Source organism: Pipistrellus kuhlii, unplaced genomic scaffold, assembly GCF_014108245.1.
Source record: "Pipistrellus kuhlii isolate mPipKuh1 unplaced genomic scaffold, mPipKuh1.p scaffold_m20_p_15, whole genome shotgun sequence".
Lineage (NCBI taxonomy): Eukaryota > Metazoa > Chordata > Mammalia > Chiroptera > Vespertilionidae > Pipistrellus > Pipistrellus kuhlii.
Genome location: NW_023425460.1, coordinates 30,006,128 through 30,028,487, shown reverse-complemented (window position 1 = coordinate 30,028,487; position 22,360 = coordinate 30,006,128). Strand labels below are relative to the sequence as shown.

Here is a 22,360-nt window from a genome sequence, read left to right as displayed (position 1 = left end):
TTGACCGGAATCAAACCCGGGACCTTTCAGTCCGCAGACCCGCAGACCGATGCTCTACCACTGAGCCAAACCGGTTTCGGCTGCATTGCCTTATTTAATCTTCCTGACAACACTATAAAGTAAGTTACTATCATCCCCACTTAGAGAAAAGGAGATTTGGGTTCAAAGATGATGAGTGACATGCCTTCTGTCCGGTAAGTGGTAAGCAGACAGGTCAGGATTTGAACCCCAAGGCTCCCCAACTCAACAGCTGCTAAACTACATTGTATGAAGTTTAGTTATCACTTCAGCCATCACTTAACCAACAAAACACACTACAGGGAGCTGTCAGCCTTCTTCTGGGAGGCCTGAGCTTTTATGGCAGCACTGACCAAAGTAACTGGCAGTTGCACGTACCAGTGGAAAGCACTTACCTTAGAAATGGAAGAGATCTGGCTTTGATTATAACAATATCATCCAATAGCTGTGAGCCTTGAGCAAACTACTTAGCTATGTAGTTCCCACAAGGTATGGCAAGAGAACAGGCTGACACTGTATAACACGTGATGCTGTATAAAATAAAATTAAAAAAAAGATACTTCATAAAGTGTATTTCTTCTTTTGGTTACTTTCTTTGACCCTGTGAAGAGTGGAAGGGACTACCTTCTAGAACTAGAAGTCTGGATTAGCACACTGTCCAGTAGAACTTTGCATGATGATGTGGATGTTCTGTGTTGGTACGGTCCAATATGGTATCCACCAGCCACATGTGGTAGTTGAGCACTTGAAATGTGGTTGCTGTGACTGAGAAACTGCACTGTAAATTTTATTTCATGTTAATTATACAGCAGAGGTCTGGGCTTTCAGAAGGAAAAGCTGAAGAGCAGAGTGTCATAGAAAAAAGGAAAAACAGAGGTGGCCAGAGGTGACCTGAGCAGGGTTGAGGCCAAGCAGCTTGTCTGTGTTCCTGCAACTGTCCAGTCACTCTCTGAATCAGAGAGACGTGCTCCTGACCCAGGCCTGCCTCCTGCAGCCACGTGCCACTCTGCCAGAGTCTCTGGTTAAAGGATTTGGATGCATTCGAGGTGTCTGATTGGCCCTGCTTCCTGCTAGGTTACACCAGCCTCCGCTTATAGAGCCTAGGGCCTGACAGAGAACAGCAGGTAACCATCTGTCCCCTCCTGGGCCCACAGTTACTAATGTGAGCATGCTCTCCTTTCTCTTTGGATAGGGACTTTGAGCGTGGTCTCCATCCCACCAGCCTTAGGTGAGCACCAGACTGCCACCCCACATCCTGCGTGTGCAGCTTCTTTCTTTCCAAATACCAGGCATTCGTTTTACCTTCATTTCCAACTAAGTCTTCTGCTCTTTCTCTCCAGAAATGTGTTTGTGTGTCCTCTAAGGTAGAGGATTAGGCCCTCATTTGTAATCAACCTAGAGTAGATGTCTAAACTTTGTCCAGCTTGCTGCTCACTGTAGGTTGTGTGGTCCTTTGGATCCATCCTCTGGAAACCAGAACCAGATCATCTGGGTCTTGATCCTGGATCATCCTGAGATCCAGGAAAGACCCTGTCTCTTCTCGCTGGGCCGAGGTGATCCGGGGAGCCCCTGTCTGAGAAAGCCTGGGTCTCCTGGTGTTCTGGAAGATGATACTGCTCACCCCAGCAAAGAGGAAAAGTTACGTGGAGGATAAGATGGCAAAATTGGGCAGCTTCCCAGCCCCAGGTCAGGCCTTCTTTGTGACTATTATGAAGCATCGTGAGTTCTCAGGGCATTGGAAAGTCACGTTCTAATTTAAGTACCAAAATACATTTCAAAGGCAAATATAACTTTTTATTATCTTCAGCTTAGGATGATTTGTCACTGTCTTCCTCTTTGGGCTGGATAACCACGGGTTGACTCTATAGACGTATTTAAATCAGGACCTTCGGAGGTCATTCGGTTCACCCCTTCCTTGCCTTCCAATTAGGCCACAGCTACACTGAGTGGCCAGATGATGATGATCTCTGAACGCATAATAACCTGGCCACTCAGTATATATCTTATATAATAAAAGACTAATAATGCAAATTATCCCCTCGACCAGGAGTTCAACCAGCAGGCAGGCCGGCCAACCGCCCAGGTCCCCTCTCCCGGGCCAGGTTGGCTGGACCCCACCCATGCACAATTTCATGCACCAGGCCTCTAATACACACACACACACACACACACACACACACACACACACACACACACTGAGTGGCCAGATTATTATGCGTTCAGAGATCATAACAATCTGGCCACTCAGTGTATAGTTTTGGGGGGCTCCCTGTAGGTATTTAGAGCCTGCCATAAGAATGTGTGCACTTTCTGTCATCCGGCTCAACTACTTATGTCAAGACTCTCTTTGACTCATCTCAATCCCTCACAGTAGAGCTTAGTAGGCCATTTCTTTTAACTGTAGTTTTGCAGTTGCCTTTGCAGATATAAACCAGAGGCCCCCATCCTTTCCAACAATGGCAGCTAGGGTCCCTGCCCTGCCTCTCATTCTCTATGCACCCCTTGGCAATATTTCTGACCGGCTTTTATTCTATTTCATCTTCTCTGCACCCATATTTAACTCTGTTTCTTCTCCGTTTGATTATAGACTCTCTGTTTAAGAATCATGTAGCGGGAATTGAAATTTTAAAAAAATTGAATGTGAATGCTTTTTCCTGGGGCACCTGCAGTCCAGCTCAATAGAGGCTCACTCTCTATTATCTTATAGACTTTCCCATTCGCTGGCCCCGGAAGGCGTTTATGTTTTCCTCAGGGATAATGCCCAGTTTATAAGGTGCCCACACTTGAACTTGTCTCGGATTTGTTGACCTTGTAGTGTGTCTGATTCAAGCCCTGTTGCTTTGAGTATTTACTCTCTGAATAGGTTTGTTTTGTTTTGCTTTTTCGGTATCCTCGTTCTGGGTATTGATGGCATTGATTCTGAGCATGCTGTGGGTGAGTGTGCATTGTGTTCCTGATTCTTAAGTTAATTGTGATGGACGGTGTGTGCATACATCTGACTCTGGGAGGAGCAGAGTGACCGCCCTTTGTTCTGTGGGGACAGTGGGGGGGGAAGGTAGGGGAGAGGAGATAGGTCAGCTCTGCTTCCCACACCTCAGCTGGGCCAGTGTCACCGCATGTGGAGAGCTTATCCATTGACCAGCAGGTGCGTGATTTCAATCTGCTTACAGTCTCCACCCTGCAGAGCCAGGGGAGGGCTGATCACCCCCAGAGACACGTGAGCATGCCCAGACCGTGGAGGCTCTTCAGGACTGGTTCCCCTTTTCTCAGTGGAACTAAACGCCCAATCTTCAGTCTCCTGTAGTTTGGAAAGGAATTCCTGTTGATGTCAACCTTGCACAATTCTTTTAGAGCAGCTTTTGTTTCCTGGGATATCCCCAGAGGTCTGAGGTGCCCCCCCTAACCCTCCCTACCCTGTCAGTTTCCAATAGGAGTTTTGCTCAAATGGAGAGATTGTAGTGGTAGTAAACTTTAAATCACAACTTAGATCTTCTTTTTTTTCCACAAAGAGCATTCATTTGATAAAATCTTAATGCATTCTTCACACTTGGAAGGATTTCATTTAAAGGGATGCTACGTATCAGAAGGCTGTGTGTCATTTTTTTCTTAATTTTGCAACTATGTCAGAAAACTTTTTTAATTTACTGAAGTTAATTGAATTATTTAAAAGGAAAATTGTACTCAATTACCAGATTGATCATAATTACTTAGGAGATATTTTTCCATGACAAATAATAAAAACAATGGTAAAGAATAAGATATTTGCCTGTGATTTAACCAAAGCAGCATTTACACATTTTATTATAAGTATATATAGGTAGATGAAATATATATTGATGTAACATACATAGTACGTATTTAGTAGATAAATGTAACATCCATATAAACATATTTAGATATATGTAGAATAGATGTATATATACACATATATACACACACTTCTAACGAAATAAGAGAAATTGTCTTGAACTTCCAGTTCTAATTGCTGCTTTGTGAAATATAACATTTTAATAGATTTGATCACCACTTTTTACAGCTTAAGATGTTTTATTTAATTTAATTTATCTTTCTTTTTTAATTTAAAATATGATTTATATTTTGATAGCAGTTAAATACATTTTATTGCAAGAAAATGCACACAATATAGATAAAAGTAAAAATCTATCTTGACTTAACCCCGACACCTACTCTAAGCCTATCCCTGTCCTCCTCCAGAACTGTTTTCAATTTGGTATTTATACCTCTAGAAATTTCTATGTAACATATATTTATAAAATATATGATAATTTGTGGAGGAATCAAACTGATGTATATTGTTCCAAACTTGCTTTTTTCACTGTGTAATACGTTCATGATTCAAACATACAGCTGTGGCTTATTTTTTTAAGTTGCTCTGTGTGAATGTACCACATTCGTTTTACCCCTCCTCCAGTAATTTTTAAACTGTCTCTAATCTGTGACCATTACAAACATGGCAGTATGTCCATCCTTATACTCATATGCAACGATTTCTCTGGGATCAATACCAATAAGTGGAAATGCTGGGAATGATATGTATGTTTCAAATCTTAATACATATTTGGCCAAATTTTTTCCAGTCTTAATCTTTTTCTATTTATTCATAACCTAGAAATAAAAGGTGAGCTTTGGGATTATTCAACTGCTGCTCAAGCACCTACTGAGTGTACAGCCACATATGTGCCAGGGTCTGAACTTCATCTATTTAGATCCAGTAGTTCAAGAAGCGGGTAGAGACAAGGACCCCATTCTACATCTGCAAGAGGAGCTGCTTCTGTGAACTGGATTGAGGAACTTCAATACTTTCTCATTTAAACCGCTAGAAGAACCTCCTCTAAAGCCTCCTCTGCAAAAACATATTTCTTAAATCAGTCACCTTTAACCCTGGAATTCATTGTTGTCGGTATCATGGAAGAATAAAGGGGGTTGGGGGTACCAGTTCTGCTTGGTTAAGCAGGGACTGCCTCTGATTCTGAATACTAATAAGACATGAGCTGGAGCAGGAGCCAGGGCTTTTTAACCCATTCTTAAAACATCTGAAAAGCTTACTAAACAACGCATGGCTGGTTTTCCACCTTTTCTCCAGTCCTGGGCAACCATAAGCAATAAACAAAAATTCCACCCCCACCGCAAGTCACAGACAACTTAAAGATCTAAGGCCTCTATGTGATTACCCTAGCCCAGTGGTCGGCAAACTGAAGCTCATGAGCCACATGTGGCTCTTTGGCCCCTTGAGTGTGGCTCTTCCACAAAATACCATGGCCTGGGCAAGTCTATTTTGAAGAAATGGCATTAGAAGAAGTTTAAGTTGAAAAAAAAATTTGGCTCTCAAAAGAAATTTCAATCGTTGTACTGTTGCTATTTGACTCTGTTGACTAATGAGTTTGCCAACCACTGCCCTAGCCACACACGCATGATCAGAGCAAAGTATGGTAGTCAGAATCTTGGTCTTCCAAAGATACCATGTCCTAATCCCAGAACCAGTGAATATGTTATCTTACATGGCCAAAGGAACTTTGCAGGCATAATTAAGGACCTTAAGATGGAGATGGGGAGATTATCCTGGATTAGCCCAGTGGGACCGATGTAATCACAGGATATTTAAAGTGGAAAAGGAATAGTGGAAAAGGAGGTCATAGTGATGCAATGTGACCCACCATTTTTGGCTGTAAAGGTGAAGGAAGGGGCCACAAGCCAGGGAATGTGGGCGACCTCTAAAAACTGAAAAAAGGTAAAGAAACAGATTTACTCCTATTGGTTAGAGCTTCTTGAACACCAGCCCTGGATCTCAGCACAGTGAAGCCAAGGTTGATAACAGATTAATATACAGAACTGTAAAATAACCAATTGGTATCATTTTATGCCACTAAGCCCAGGGTAATTTGTTACAGCAGCAATAAGAAACTAATATAGTAGGGAAAGGTTGGGTGCTTGGTGCCATTTTTCAGAGAGGTGATGGCCATTACCTCAGAGAACTTAACAATATTATTTTAATAACTTTGCAGCGGTAACATAAATAAACCACCCACAGCATATTACTTAAAAGAATATATTGAAGATTAATAAACCACCAACTAAAGTGTTATTTTTAACCAATGACAATCTCCTGTCTTAGGAACATGTGACAATTGGGGCAGAATCTGTAAAACCACACTTTATTCCTTGCTGACCACCTGTATCAATTCACTCTGCACTCTCTGTGTGACACCGGACGCGGTGGGTGGCTGGAGGTGGGGACAGAGATTCAGAGCTTTCAAAGCTCTCGCTGCCCTGAGTGGGAAAAACACAGCCACATTGGAGGAGAACCAGGAGTGGGGCCTCGGAGGGACAGGTGGCATGAGGTCTGTCTCACGCGGGCAGAGGCCTCTCTCGGGGTCAAGGGAGACCTTTAGGCTTATTTGGATTTTGTGATTGTTTTAAATTTATTTTTTTAGATAACATTTAAAAAAAAAAACGGATTTTCACAAAGTAATGAAGAGTATTTATAAAAAGCCATTCCAAAATAGTGATACAATTAAGACTAAAATTACCTCTGCTGAAAGCGCAAAGCTACTTTTGGTAGACTGATTTTGTCATCCATTCAGAGCGTGGATGCATGCCCTGTCTCCAGTCACTTCCCTTTAAGGCTCTATTCTCCTCATTTTTTTTTTTTGAAGTCGTGGGCTGGCTGGAAGACCTTTCTTGTCCCCTGAGTCCCTCTTCAGGCTCCCAAGGAAGGCACAGGCACACAGTAGGCTGGAGAATAGGGCGACCTTCCCCACCTTATAGTCTCATAGCCCACAGGCCTTCTCCCCCTTCCTTCCCCTGTCCCCTGCCCGACTGCAAGCACACATCATAGTTCTCTTTGGAGCACATGCCATTTCCACTCCCAGGATCACTTCAATATTATTGATTTCAGAGAGGGAAGGAGAGGGAGGGAGGGAGGGAGAAACATCAACGATGAGAGGGAATCATTGATGGGCTGCCTCCTGCACATCCCCAATTGGGGATTGAGCCCACAACCCTGGCATGTGCCCTGACCAGTACTCGAACTGTGACCTCCTGGTTCACAGGTTGACACTGAGCCACACCGGCTGGGCGGATCCATTCTCTCTGGTTCCTCGTGGGTAAAGGACATGGATATACTGGCCAGGCAGATCACTTCTGCTTTGGGTGGCCAATCTGACCCTGCCTCCCTTTCTTGTATTTCCCCTCACATACCCCTCTTTCCTGTCTCCTCCTGACCTGGTGAGTCACTTTTTTTCAAGAATGCTGTAGTTACAACAGTTTTCCCTCTGAGGAAGAGGCGACTTTTGTGGTGCAAGTATCTAGGAAAATATGCAATGATGTGAAGAAGCTAACGCAAACCTCCCCCGCTTCAGATTTTTACCATGCACTCCCTCGGGTACCTGTTTGCAGACTAAAGTGATAAAGGGACAGAGGGCAAAAGAACATATGTCTTGTATTTTACTTACATCATCTAATTTTACACTATCACAGCAGCCCATATGGTATGTAGCATTTAGATAAATCTAAATTAGACTTTTTTTTTCCACATTTTAACATCCCTAAAATTGAGATGTGACCTACACTCGGCAGCTTGCATTTAATCGTGTGTGTTTTTCCTTAGAGGTATGAAAAAATAATGGTGAGTCTTATCACCTCAGATTTAATGAAAACATTGTAGATAGTGTTGTCCCCATTTGCAGTTGGGGAAATTGAGGCCCAGAGACCTGCTGAGAGTCCTAGAAATGGTGAGAAGTAACTGTTATTCTGTATACGCCTGCTAAGTTTGTGAATTGTGTTGTTCAGGCCACAATCTTCATTAATCTTCTTCCTATAAATAACTAAGAGGCTTGTTTTGTAATACCCTACTATGGTAGTGCATTCTTGCTTTTTAAGAAATTGATTGGTTGAGGGGCTTTTTAAAGAGGGGGGGTTTGGGGAAAGACCCTTGCTTTCTAAATCCCGCTTTTTGCCTCTATCTTTGTTCTTAAATCATTATTTGTAAGGATATATCACAAAGCCACCATGGGTATATCCGTGTCCTTTACCCATGAGGAACCTGGGAGAATGGAAATGACATCCATAAATAAGAGGAGCAGAGAATCCTGGGGGCATCAAAGCCATGGTTCCTGTCCCTGAAGTCCCCATACCCACAGGTCTCCTGCATCTCTTCTTTGTTCTGGGAGCACTTTGCATACTCTACAGAATCCTCCCATCCCCTCTTTTTCCTAGAGCTACTTTTCTCATCTAATGCCCCAATTAATGACTTGTAAACGTAGGCAAGGGCAGCCCCTTTGCAAGCCAGAGCAACCACCCTGTCTGGTGTATGTTTCAGACCAGAGCATCTCTATACTAGCCCCAAAGGAAATTCTGTGGCTACCCAGTCAGATGAAAGACTCTTAAGAATATATAAGAGCAGTTGATGATCTGTGATTAGTGTTAACCTATGTTTCTGAAGGAGTTTTGCTAGCTAGATATTATTGGACCTCAAACCAAAGAAATGTCGCAATATCATTTAATTAAACAGTAAACTTTCTATATACACACATTGACCAAGAATTATTTCAAAATTTCCCCCTCTCACATTAGCTTGCAGACTCCTAAAGGTAGGAACTTTCTCCTCACCTGTGCACAGAGTCAGTATTCAGTGACTGAATGAACTTAAATAGGCCAGAGTCTTATGGATAGATGGAGGATCTTAGGTTATTTAAAAAATTAAGCATTAGCTATGCTCAGAAGAGATTGTTTCAAGAGCCTTAGGTTTGAGAGCAGCATCAATCAATTCAATAAATAAATCCTACATTCCTACCTGCATGTGCATAGCTACGTGCTCAGTGCTTTGGCAGATACAAGAATACATTCCCTTCCTTCAAGCCATCTTAGTCAGGAGAGAGATAAGGCATATGTGGAAATAACAGAGCAGAATGGCATAAGAGCTATAGAGGAGATGCTCACTTCACGGTCAGCACACTTATCAGGTTCATTACCCAGTGAATATTCCAGTTTCTTATAAACACTGCATTGCATCTGAGATTGCAATAGGCTTTTTTTCGCCTTGTATGGAATTTCTCTATGAGGTTACAGGTTTGATCTTCTCTTACTTATCTCTGTGTTCATTTCCCTTTCATGAAACCACAATCATTGTTGGCTGAGTAGTCCCAAGAAACTGCCATCATTGAGCCTCCAGTCCTGGTTCTTCCTGATTCCTATTGAACACCTCAGAGAGGCAGTGAAATGCTCCGCCATGCACCACTACCCAGTTGTACAAATGCCAGCCTTTTAAAAATTATACTTTTCCATCTGTCATCTATTGCTCATATTCTTCCCTCCAAGCTAACACAAGTATGGAAGAAGGTGGTGGAGGGGGGGAGTGAAGAAATCTAGCCATTTTCTCCAACCCCTTCCAAATAAGATAGTCCTTAATTCCAGTCACTCCAGCATCTTTGCAAGTTGCTTCTGAGTCTGGGAAGCTGCAGCTGCCCCAGCCGATAGAGTGGCTGCACTCCCCCAATTCCCATGGGCCACTATTCCATTTGGCTGGCCTGGGGGCCTTTGGTTAAAGACATTTCAGCACCTGATTCCTGGACAGCACCAGATCTAGGGAATAGGCACAGAGGCTGAACCCTACCTTGAATACCAACATGCAAACCATTTTGCTTCCACAAATTAGGATGATTTTGAAAAGTATGGCAAGTGTCATTATAAAAGTTTTCTTTCCAGACAGTTTGTTAACATCAAAAGGCAGGAGCTAGTGACATAACATATACCTCCAATTTCCAAGGATATATCTAAAATCTACGTCAGCCCTGGCTGGTGTAGCTCTGTTGTTTGGAATGTCATCCATAAATGGAAAGGTCGTGATTTTGATTCCCAGTCAGGGCGCATACCCAGGTTGCGAGTTCAATGCCTGGTTAGTCAGGGTGTGTTGGGGAGGAGGCAACTGATTGATGTTTATCTCTCTGTCTCTCTTCCCCTTCCTCACTAAAATCAAAAATTTTTAAATTATTTAAAATTTAAGTCAGTCTTTCAAACATACCTAACATGTTATGGGAAAATAAAGCTTTAATTTAAAAATTAGGAAATAAGAAAAGAAAAAAAAAAGACAAGTTTATGCATGGTTCAAAAATCTAGAGAGCTAGCCCTGGCCTGGTTGCTCAGTTGATTTGTGCATTGTCCATGCAGGTTTGATTCCTGGTCAGGACACATACATAGGTTGCAGGTTCAGTACCACTCTGGGTGTGTATGGGAGGCAACAGATTCATATTTCTCTCTCACATCAGTGTTTCTCTCTCTTTAAAAATCAATAATTTTTAAAAAGCATCTAACATTTTTCTTTTAATCTCGAGCATTAAAGAAATTTTCAGGGACAGTAGTTACTTTCTAATGCTGATTAAAGGATAATACTTTCTAGATTGTGGTGAAAACAAATGAGATTAGGCATGTAGATTGTTTATCACAGCACATGGCATATACTAAAGGCTCATTTGTTAGTGTGTTGAAGGTGATTATATTTATGTAATGCCTAACGTAACAGAAACAATTTGTCTAGACCAACCCTCATCTTAGAAAAACCAGTGTCTCTCTATCCCACTTTTCCATCAATGAAATAATATAGCACTGTGTATGGAGCATTTTCTGTTTTCTAATTAGAACTACATATCATCTGTTGTTAATTTTTAGCACAGTCATTTAAACTTTTTTATATCGTATTGTCTGCGGGCATGCATTTCTGAAATCAGTTGTCTTGCATTTTACTTGGCTTCCTATAAATCAATGTCCCACCTCAGAGGAAGTTTATTTACCCCTGTTATGTTAGTCAGCTTTTATTCATTCATTCTACAGTTTTTTATTAAGTTACCGTGTGCCAGGCACCTTGCTGAGCCCTCGAGGTCAGTAGTGAACAACAGCAAATCCTGCCTTCACGGCGCTCACAGAGAATCAATATGCCTGATGAATTAAAGAAATTCATACCTTGTGAAAGAATTCAACTTCCTCCAACCAAATCTTTTTTCAGAATTCAGGATTTGTAACCAGGATCATTTCTCATTCCCACTGTCCATTCGTGCCAAAAGACGCTAATAAGAAATGGAATAATAAAACAAATGAGATAGGAAAAAAAAAAAAAAAAAAGGAGATGACTGGGGCAACCTATGAATTAATCAGCCCCTGAATAATCAAGAGGTGATATATAAAATGTAAGTACCATAGTTCATGCCTTCTTAAATAATTAAACATATTAAAAGAGGGACAAAAAGACCACATTTCTGAAGAAATTAGTAGCCTTAAGGCAGAGAGTGGGCAAAAAAAGAGAGCTCTGTGGTGGCATTTATAAGCCTTTTCTATATTATAATAAACCAACCAGGTAGCAGTAAGAGGGATGGTTATATGGATTCTTCCACATATTTTAAAGTAGCGGGTGCCAAACTAGAGATCACAGAGTTATTAAAAGGCATCTGAGAATTCATCTGTGCATGGACGTTTTATCAATAGGCAATAAAACACAGCTGCTATTATATGGACATTTTTTAACATTAAGAAGGTATCTTCATACTTGACAAGAGATGAAAACCACAGCCTTTAAATATGTGCTCATTTACTGTTGAAAAGAATGGGGTTAAAAGGAGCCAGAGGAAGGTCATTAAAAGAAGAGAGTTTGAGAGACTTCAGACAAGAGACAGAGAAAGGATGAGAGAGCAGGGGAGTGGGAGAAGAAAGAGGAAAAATAGGAGAGAGAGGGAAATTATGGCGTCATGCAAACCTGCATTAAAACTCCAGCTCCTTCTCCTCCTAGCTGTGGGCCTTAGAACAAGTTCTCTGGCATGTCTGTGTTTTAGTTTCCTCATCTATAGAGGTCATAGCAGTAACCCACGTCACAGCCCTGTGGTAGCAGTTAAGCAAAATAATGACACCAAGTGCTTGGTCCTGTGTCTGAAACATGGAAAGTGTTCAAATATTAGCTACCATTACCATCGTCGTTATTTCTTATCTTCTCACCTCACACCCACCCAGGAGATCTTTCAGTCTTACCTTTCAGCAAACACCCAAGTGCTACTTTCTGGTCAGTTCTCATCTTTAGCAAACTGGATTTGTCAGAACTCTTTTTTTTCTTCTTTTTTTTCCTTAATCCTCACCCGAGGACATGTTTTTCATTGATTCTAGAGAAAGGGGAAAAAGAGAGACACCAATGTAAAAGAGAAACATCCATCCGTTGCCTTCCATGCTTGTCTCAACTAGGGATCAAACCTGCAACTCATGAAATGCTACAGAATTCCTGACTGGGAATCAGACCCACAACCCTTTGGTGCATTGGACAACACTCCAGCCAACTGAGCCACACTGGCCAGGGCAGTCAGAACCCTTTTGATTGCCATAGACACTAACACTTGTTAACTTCCCCTCCGCCCCATGGGAAAAAAAAAAAGAAAGAAAGAAAGAGAGAGGATCTAGTGGAGATATGTTGAGGTAACTCACATAACAAAGACGATCTGATCAACCGAGCCCCGAGAAAGCAGGCCCAAGGGCAGCATGGGGGTGTCAGGACTGACAGGGGACAGAGTCCAGACATGGCTGGTTCTCTTTCTTCTGACATTCTGCCTCTCATACCTGCTTCGTATCCCGGCCTGTCAGCTTAATTATTTCAGAGCGTTTTTCTTCCCCAGAGTCAAAACCACCAGCAGCTTCTGGGCATGTGTCGTCTTCCCAGCCTGACCACCAGAGAGAAAGTTCCAATTAATTATAAGGGAAGGATTCTGAATGGTATGTGCCCATCCCTGTGGTTCAAAGAAACTGTCTGGATGGAAAAGGGGGAATGCTGATCCTCCAAATACAATAGCTTCTGTTCCCAGATCCAAGAGGGCAAAGTGCTGAGCACATACACACAGCGGCGATGCAGTCACTTACTCACAAACAGTCATTGAACCCCTACTGTGTGACCACGCTTGCATTCAACACTAGTGAACAGAAGTGGGCAAGATATTCACGGTCCCTGCTCTTCTGGAGCTGACATTCTCACGGGGCACTCAGCAATAAACAAACAGGAAATTAGAATTTCTATTGAGAAACAAAGTGCACACACATGCACACGCCCACACGCAAACACACAAACACCACTTGGGAAAAATCTCACAAAGCTTTGCCAACATTTGAGAGGACTAGGTCACTTCTAGTTTTTGAGACTCTTAGGATATTAAAAGCGGAAGCCTTCATCACCTCGCTGCCCCCAGAGGCCTCGGGCACAGACCCCTTTCCCTTTCCAGGTCACCTGATAATCCCTCAGTTAAATCATCCACTTTCACAGCCATTTATCTTCCTTTCAAACCCTCAATTTCAGCTGAGGTTTTTTTTTGTTTTTTTTTACATATAAAAAAAAAAAAAACCTATTGAGATCCAGTGATGCAAAAATGACACCAGCTAGAGCTCCAAGAAAATTTGCATGCTCAGAATTATGAACTAATGGTAGAGAGGTCCGGAGGAATGTTCCAGATGAACTCCAGCCAGGGGAGAAGAACAAAAGAGAAAGGAGGTGAGTCAAGTTGGTGTGTCAGAGTTCTTGGAGTGTGACAGTCACGAGAATTGTGGCTTGGAAGGGAGATAACTGGGGCCTAATGGGCGACAGGGCCTCCACCTCACACATGTGACATTCGTGTATTCACATGGAATGCGTTGGACGTGGATTTGTGTGTGGGTGTGTTCCAAATATTTCCTTCTAATGTAAATATTGTTTAAAGCATGTGAATGATTTTGCCTGTTTGAGCTTATTTTTTTTTCTTCATTTTTTTAATATACTAAGAGTTTCAGAAACTGGAAGTGTCCCAGACATCTCACATTTGGGGAGGGCCTGGCATTAGCATTTAATGATCGCCTACTATGTGCCAAACTCTATGCTGTGTCCTTTCCGCGCATTCTCATCTGTAGAGGTGCTGTTGTTTCGTATTTATTAAGGAGGAAAGGGAGATCCAGAGGGCTGGTCCCTTGCTAAAGGTCACGCAGTTAGTAAGGACGGAGCTGGGAGGATATTATGGCCTATTTGGCTCCAAGACTCAAACTCCTCTCTCCTCCCCGCCACTGGTTCCTGAGCCTGGCCAGTCTAGAACAAAGTAGTTTTCACTTTGTAGCAAAATGAACTAAATAAAGAGGATATAATTTTTTTTTCATAAGCTAAAAATATTCCATCTACAGGACTGATGTCTTTAATTCTAAGATTTTTCTTGCATTAAAAATATTTTTATGGTTATCGCATTGTCGGTGGTAGTTGTTGATTTTTTATTGTCCTGAGTTGGCAAACTAAAACACTGGCAATCCCGTGTGAGTGTGGCGAAGTTTGTGTTCTGACATTTTACTGTGCCGTGGAATCTCAGCGTTTGGGAAGCACAGCTCCGTGTAACATTGGCCTCTCGGAAGGCAGAGATGCCCTTCATCGGTGCCTGCCCAGTGTGCCCACTGGGCTGGATGGTTTTCATATGTTACCTCCAATCAAACCACTAAAGGGAAGCCTTGCCCTGATTTTACAGATTAGGAAACTGAGGCTGAGAGAGGTGAGGGTCCCTGCCAAGACCTCCGGCTCCAGCCCTCCACCTTCGCTCTCTCTCCTACATAGTGGCAGGCTGCTTGTGCACCCTGTCTCCTGCCCTCTGTGCAGCTCACCCCCAAGCAGCCCTCTTCCCACTCCTGAGCCCTTCCTTGCATGAGACCCTAGTGTGCCTAGCTGGGGTACAGCCGCACATTCCCTCACACTTCCTCTCTCCCAGGGCCCATCTCTTCCCCATGCACTGAAGCTTTGATTGCTTTCAGGGCCTCCGTAGACAGCATTTTAGAGACGGAGGCCAGCTTTGTGACTCTGTTGGTACTCTGCCTTGGAAGAACTTCCTGGAGAAACTCAACAGGGAGATAGTGAGTTATTGGCCAGGAACTTTGAGGTCAAATGAGTTCCCCAGAGCTCTTGGCAGTTTACAATGAGATCTTATCTTCATGTAGGGTAAGCGACTGTGTGGGGATGGTTGGGAGGGGGTAGGTGGGTGGGTCAGCCACTGACCAGAGGGCCTTGCATGTTCACAGTGGTCTTGGTGCATGCACATGGCTGTCCCCCCTGTGCAGGGTTTGCGGGATGGTCTACCCCTGTACAGGCCAGGACTGGCTTTCTCACCTGCGCACTTGGTCTGCACAGGGGACCTTGGCACTTTGCAGAGTCACATGTACCTTTGGGTTGACCAAAGGCTGTTCTCTCTCCTGCCCCAGCTTATCCATCATTACAGTCTCGTAGTGTGGCTTCATGTGACTGCCAGATGCAGCTGTGGCAGCCACACACGCAGACAGGAGAGCACCTGTTCTCTTCATTGGGAAGAGGAGAAGAGCCGAGCTTGTCCCCTGAACTCGTGAGTGCTCAAGGGAGAGGGACACAGCCTGGCTCAGACCGCAGACCCATGGAGTTTTTAGTCAATAATAGACACGGGGGAAGTCTCTATCAGTTTATAAAACTGGAGATGGCTAAGGAGGCCATTGTAATTTACAAAACGATAAAAATGTTGACAAATAGAGCAAAGCTTAATCTTATACATAAAGTTATGCAGAAATATATATATAAAAAGCCTAAGTGACCAGTTGACCAGTAGCTATGACATGCACTGACCACCAGGGGAAGACACTCAATGCAGGAGCTGCCCCCTGATAGTCAGTGCGCTCCCACAGCAGGACCGCCACTCAGCTGACAAATGGGCGCCAGACACCTGGCTCATGGCTGGTGAGCCTCTCCCACAGACACTCTCCCTGCGCAACCCCCTCCCCCTCATCTGGCCAGCATCAGGACTGACTGGGTGCAAGCCCACAGCTGCTTCTCAGTCAAGGACACGCTGGTATCACCCTAGGATGGGCACATGGAGACTGCAGAGGAGGGGCAGCAAGCCTACTGAGCCATGGTGGCAGCAGGCACAGTGGGGCCAGATGAGCAGGAGTGGTGCAGTGCTGGCCTGGGCTCGGACGCCTCCCCAGCTGCCTGCTGCTTCACAGATGACTACATCCCTAACTGCTGGTTTCGGCCGATCCCCACAGGCCAGGCCAAGAGACCTCATTGGTGCACAAATCTGTGCACCCGGCCTCTAGTTAATAACAATAGTAGGACTTGCCTATGGTACCTGTTTGTCATTTTCTGGTGCCTAGTATTTACTCTCTCTTCCTAAACACACTCACGCTGCCTCGTGAGAAGTTGTTTCTCCCCTTTTGTGGGCAGTTTTGGGGAAAAGGTAATCCTACCCTCACTCTCCAGAAGCCAAAAAGATCCCCAGAGGTGCTTCCAGCAGATGCCAAGGAGCAGAGCCAAGGGGTAGGCACCAGCCCTAAGCACATGCCATTGGAACGTCCCCCGAACTGTCATTTCGGGAAGAGCAAAACAAGGATGGAACAAACGTTTGAAATGTAGTCGTTTTTGCGGTAGCACCTGATCTAGGCTGTCAGAGGATTCTGGCTCCTTCCGGACCTGTCTGTTCTGAGCCTGGCCCTACCCTTCCCTTTGAATCAGCAAGTTTCTCCCTAGTCTACCAGTCCGTTTCCCTTTCACATAAGTCAGGCGGAGTCCGTTTCTGTTACGGAGCATCACCTGCCCAGATTAGTGCTTTCCTCTTCTCGGGAGCCCTCTGGAAGGTCAGGCACCTGGCCCAGAGGCGCTGCCATCACTCCAGAAAGCTGAGCCTCCTCATTTGAAGTGGCCTTGGGGGGCTGTTTCCATGCCACACGACAGCACGTGACCTAATAACTGTGCCTCAATTTGGACCCAAAGCAACACGGCAAGCTCAATCAGCTGGTTATTCACTAGACTTGGCTACAGATGCCTTTTGACTGTTTCCAAAAATAAAATCCAGCCTCACAGGATGAGGATCGGCCGCCATTGTGCTTATCCCGAATAATGTGGTGTTGGTTTGGAGAAAATCCTCCCGGGAGTTCCCAAAGTCTCTGGGACAATGGCAGCAGCCATGATATAATATCTGGTATCTCCAGATGACTGCTTTGGAGGGGGAAGATACTCATTTGCATGGCTATCTTCTGGTATGTTTGTTAAGTAGCCCATCTCATTATCTAAAAGTCACACTCCATGATGGAAACATGTTTCTAAGCCTAAAAATAAGACTTTCTTTAAAAAAACCGTTGGAAAATGCACTACGTACAACCTGAGAATTCTGCCCCCTCAAGTTCACCCTGTAGACATGGCCAGGTACGGTTTTTCTCCTTCACATTGGAAGGAGGTGAGGTTTAACAGGCAGTGACTCTTACCTGTTATTCTTAAAGAGGCTGGGTGTCCTTGGGCGGAGGATGGGCTGCAAATCTAAAACAAGAGAACACATACTATCCATCAGCAAATCCTGCTGTAGTGTCTCTTGTATAGGCGTCATGCTTCCTTGCTTTGTAAATTTCTCTTAGATTGGGGAAAGGCTTGTCCTTACATTCCCCCAAATAAAAATTGTGTGTGTGTGTGTGTGTGTGTGTATCCATGTGTGTCCATGTGTGTGTGTGTTTGGATGACACTATGGGCCCCAAAGTGTGTGTGTGTGTGTGTGTTTGGATGACACTAAGGGCCCCAAATTAGAAAAGATAGAACACTCCCCCACCAGCACTCCCACTTTGATGTGGTCACCTGATTGTGTCCAAACTCATTCAAACAAGAGTAATGGATAAGTCCACGGTCACCCAGCCCCATGCCATTGCCAGGTCCAGGGTCCTAGACCATCCTGACACTTTCGGGGAGGCAGCAGGAGAAAAGTGGTCATTCTTGATGTTTCCTTTGGTGGGGGGCGGGGGGAGGAAGAGTGAATTGACTTTTGGATCTTGGTATATGGCAATTTCCATTTTTTTTGTGATCAAAGATCACAGCCAAAAGAGAGGGACAAAAAGGGAATCTCTACTTTCGGCAAGTTCCAAGACTGTCTTGGATTATTTATTTGTTCTGCAACTCATTTCTGTCAAACATTCTTTTTCTATCTCTTGTCATAAAAAATTGAAATGCTAGTTTCTCAGTGGATGTCTTGGCTTTAAGTATCTGTCTGACCTTGCACAAATAATTTAACCTTTCTGAACCGGCTTACTTGAGTGTAGGCACAGAGCCTGACACACGTAGGTGCTCACTAATTGTTTGTAGGTGAATGAGATTATTTCTGAGGTCCCTTTCAGCTCTAATACCCTGTAGCTTTTGAGTGGTGTCTAGTGATGGGCTCCCTCCCCACGGTGGATGGCACCATTGCTCCTTGACTTGTTTCATGGTCATTTGACATTTATTCTTGAAAGCATTATCCTGCCATCCTCCTGAGCATGCTCAGTACTGCTCTACGCATCTATAGTTCATCTCAGGAGTCTAGAATTGAAAGTCCACCTGGTGTATGAGCAGAATTGCTATGGACCACTATTGCTCAGTGCCCCTGGCTTCTGCTTGCCAAAAGTTGTCTGCTCATTTATTCTATACATTTGAAAAACGTTTTATGTACATTAGCTCTCTAATGTCCTTCAGTTCTTAGCTATGCCATGTCTTCCATAACAGATAGGCAAGACAGTAAACTTTGTTCAAATGAAGAGTCATTCTTCTGTTTCCTGTTTCTCAGCTGGCCAGTGCCTGAATGTATACAATTGAGGTGCTTCTGGGGTTAATATGGCTCTTGTGTAAAGTTGATTTACAAAGTGTGTCCCCTAGAAGCTCACCCCTAATCTGAATTGTCAACTGGGGACAGCTAGAGATTGATGATGGGGGATTATGATTGTCTACGTGTTGCACTTTCATCCAATTTTCTGATGTGTTTTGGTAATGATGTTGACAGTTGGGTGAAGATCTGTTACTGAAATTAAAGCAGCAGTAGCAGCAGCATTGTTGAGCTTGATGATTAAATTTGATTAGATCGGAGTGGGTTTTACTTCTCCTCTCAGAATCAGCACAGATTTACTGCCCACCAACTGATTCCACTTCATGCTAGAAGATGGTTAGTGACACAACTTACCATCAGAAAGAGAAATGTCAGGGAGCATTGAGGCAAAAGCCCAACCTCTTTGACTTTGGTGAGATGACCTTGAAGGGGCTGAAAGTGTACATTTGATCAAAGATTTCTGCCTGTAGAGCGTCATGAGAAAATAAATGTTGACATGCTGGTGGACCTTTGTATTGATGGGCATCTTCCAACAGTAGCTATCATTTGAGTGAGTCAGAGGCCTTTGTGAAATCAGATAAGGTGAAAAAGAATAGGATTATGTGTTCTGGATTTTTCTTGCCCCTGGCAAGAGGTAAAAGTAACCATTTATAAGTCTCAGACTACATGACTTAAAGCCACAGATGCTAGGAGAAAGCTCGTGAGCAGTCCTGTATAGGAATTTCCTATAAGGCGATATGTGTAATTTCACTCTAGGTAAGAATTTTTTAAATAATCATAACCAGTAATTCACAAAAGAATAGACGCAAATGAACAAGAGACAAGAGAATAATATGCAATCTTACTAAGAGTTTTTAAAATGGGAATAAAATCAGACTGTAATTTTCATTAACAAAACTGGCAAAACATTAGGCAGATTACACTACTCAGTGTGGGCAAAGATGTTAAGAGGTATATATTTTCATGAACTGCTAGTGGGAGTTCAAAAGTCTGAAGATAAATTTGTCAAAAGGTACTAAGATCCTTAACAATATACAGACTCTTTAACTCTATAATTCTACTTCTATAACTCTGTCCTAGGTAAATAATCAGAAATATATTATCCAAATTTTATGTGCAAGGCTATTTGTTTCACCTTTTAATAATAGCAAAAAAGAAGCAAATTTATTACCCATTAATAACAAAATGGTTGTTAATTACAGAACACCAATATGACGAAATACTATGTGATCATTAAAAAATATGTTCAGCCCTAACTGGTTTGGCTCAGTGGATAGAGCATCAACCTGCAGACTCAAGAGTCCCAGGTTCGATTCCAATCAAGGGCATGTAGGGGGTGTGCAGGAGGCATGTTTCTCTCTCATCGATGTTTCTAACTCTCCCTCTCCCTTCCTCTCTGTAAAAAAGTCATCAAAGAATATCTAAGGACATGAGGGAAATATATCACAATTAAGAGAAAGAAGCTTAATATAAGACTTCATACAGTAGCTTTGTAAAACATTTAAATATGCACAGAAAAAAATTAGAAGAAAATAGACAATACTATTAATTATTCTGGATGATTGAGTTAGAGTTGGTTTTAATTTTCTTCTTTAAGCTTTTCTGTAGTTTCAATTTTTTGTACAATTTGTACAAAGCACATTATTTGTTTTTTATAATCAGGAAAAACTTGTAATGATCACAATCACAGCATCCATAGGGTCACCCAAGAATTTTTTTCAGCCTTTTAGATCCTTAAGATGAGAATGGGGAGATCAATTACATGTTTCTCTTTACCTAATTTGGAAAATTTTAGGAGAAATTCTATGGGCTCATGATTTCTTACTCGTTTTTGCAGCTGTTTGATGATTTTCTGCACCTTGTCAGGAATCAGAGGGCTTTTGCAGGTCTCTTTTGTCTGATGTTTGCAGGATAGAGTTAAAAATGTGTTCCTCAATAATTGTCTTAACTGAGAAGGTCTCCAGAATGCTCAGTCCGGAGCCAAGTGACAGCTTCATTCTTATTTAGCAGCTCTGAACCCAGGAACAACAAGGAGGCTGGTGGCCACTCCATGTGCTTCGTGCGTGTGTCTGACACTGAAATCTACATGTGTTGTAAAATGTTGGAGGAATGCTAGATGTTTCCATGGAGTCATTTTTTCATCTCGTTGTGCCAAATTTCTTTGAGCTTCTGCCCTGGTTTATAGATGTCTCAATTTCTCTCCCTCTGAGTTGGTGTCAGTTTGCTGGAAATGAAAAGCTTTCTCCCTCCTGGCTGTGGCGTGAGGAGGTTGGACTACATGATCTAAGGTGTCTTCCAATTCCAACCTGATTTGTTTTTATGACACTTGCGTCGGCCACTTCCTCTAGCCCCTCGTTTTTCTTAAGAATGTGTGATGTGCCAGGACCGGTTTGGCTCAATGGATAGAGCGTCGGCTTGGGGACTGAAAGGTCCCAGGTTCGATTCCGGTCAAGGGCATGTACCTTGGCTGCGGGCATATCCCCAATAGGGGGTGTGCAAGAGGCAGCTGATCGATGACTCTCTCTCATCGATGTTTCTGACTCTCTATCTCTCTCCCTTCCTCTCTGTACAAAATCAATAAAATATATTTAAAAAAAAAAAAAAAAGAATGTGTGATGTTTTGTGGAAGTGAGTCCCAGGACTTCCTCCCAGACACTGCTGAGAGTGGACTAAAGCCCACCCTTCAATCGGCAAGAATGGGACTTGGGGGTGTGGACTATAGCATTGGAGGTACTGAGTGCTTAGAAGCAGTGGTAGGCAAGGTTTCTGATTTAAAGGGAAGGCAGGACTCAAACATTTGCCCACAACTGAAATGGAAGCAAGTTGCCTTGCTAGATACAGATTCCCAAAACCTACCTTATATTGAAGGTGAAGGTGGCAAATAATATTGAGTGAGCACCTACTGTGTGCCAAGTGCCGAGCACGAATCTTCTGGTGTACTCCTCAGCTCTCCTCCAAGATTAAAACGGTCCCCCTCCCCTTTTAAAGTCAAGGAAACGGAGGTCTAATTGCAAGGCAGTGTGATCAGTTGGTCCCAAGCTTACTTAGAAGAAGCACCCAGAGTTTTTGTGAAAGAGACGGCCCTGGTCCCTTGAGCTTTCTCTAATAGGATGGTCTGGAAAGAGATCTGGAAATTGGTAGTTTTAACAAGTGCCCCCGGTGATTCTTATCAAAGAACACTGCAGCGGTTCTCAGGCCTGGCAGCAAGTTAGAATTACCTGGGGAGCTTATAAAAAAAAAATCTCCTGTTGCTTGGCTCCACCGGAGACATTTCGATTTAATCGGACCGGGGTGGGACCCAGGTGTCAGCAGTTGAAAGCACTTCAGGTGATTCTAAAGTGAAGCCTGGGCTGAGAACCATGGCTCTGCCGCCATCGCTGATTAACATTAAATCAGCCTGACTCTCTAAAACAGCGATTTCCAACCGGTGCGCCGAGAGAATTTTTAAAACATGCGATACCCTATTTAGTCAGGGGTACTGACCTCTTTTCTCCTAGATTGTCAAGTAAAAAATAAAAAAATGACACAACCATAGCTGTCCAATATGAACAAACCAAAGTTGCACCCATATTTTGTTAGATCGGCAAATATATATATTTGGTGTGCTACAGAATTTGAGTAGTTTTTGCATGCCATGAGACGAAAAAGGTTGAAAATCATTGCTCCGGTAAAGGAAGAATCACTCACCAGCCGGCTTCCAGTTTAGCCCAGCAACCAGAGGAAGT

The 22,360-nt window shown here is 43.2% G+C and overlaps 1 protein-coding gene across 2 annotated transcripts in view; it reads left to right on the top strand.

Moving 5' to 3' along the window:
* Window positions 1-22,360, top strand: part of CRTAC1 (cartilage acidic protein 1) — a 133,934-nt gene that overhangs the window by 17,509 nt on the left and 94,065 nt on the right. The gene's annotated exons all lie outside the window — the stretch shown is intronic.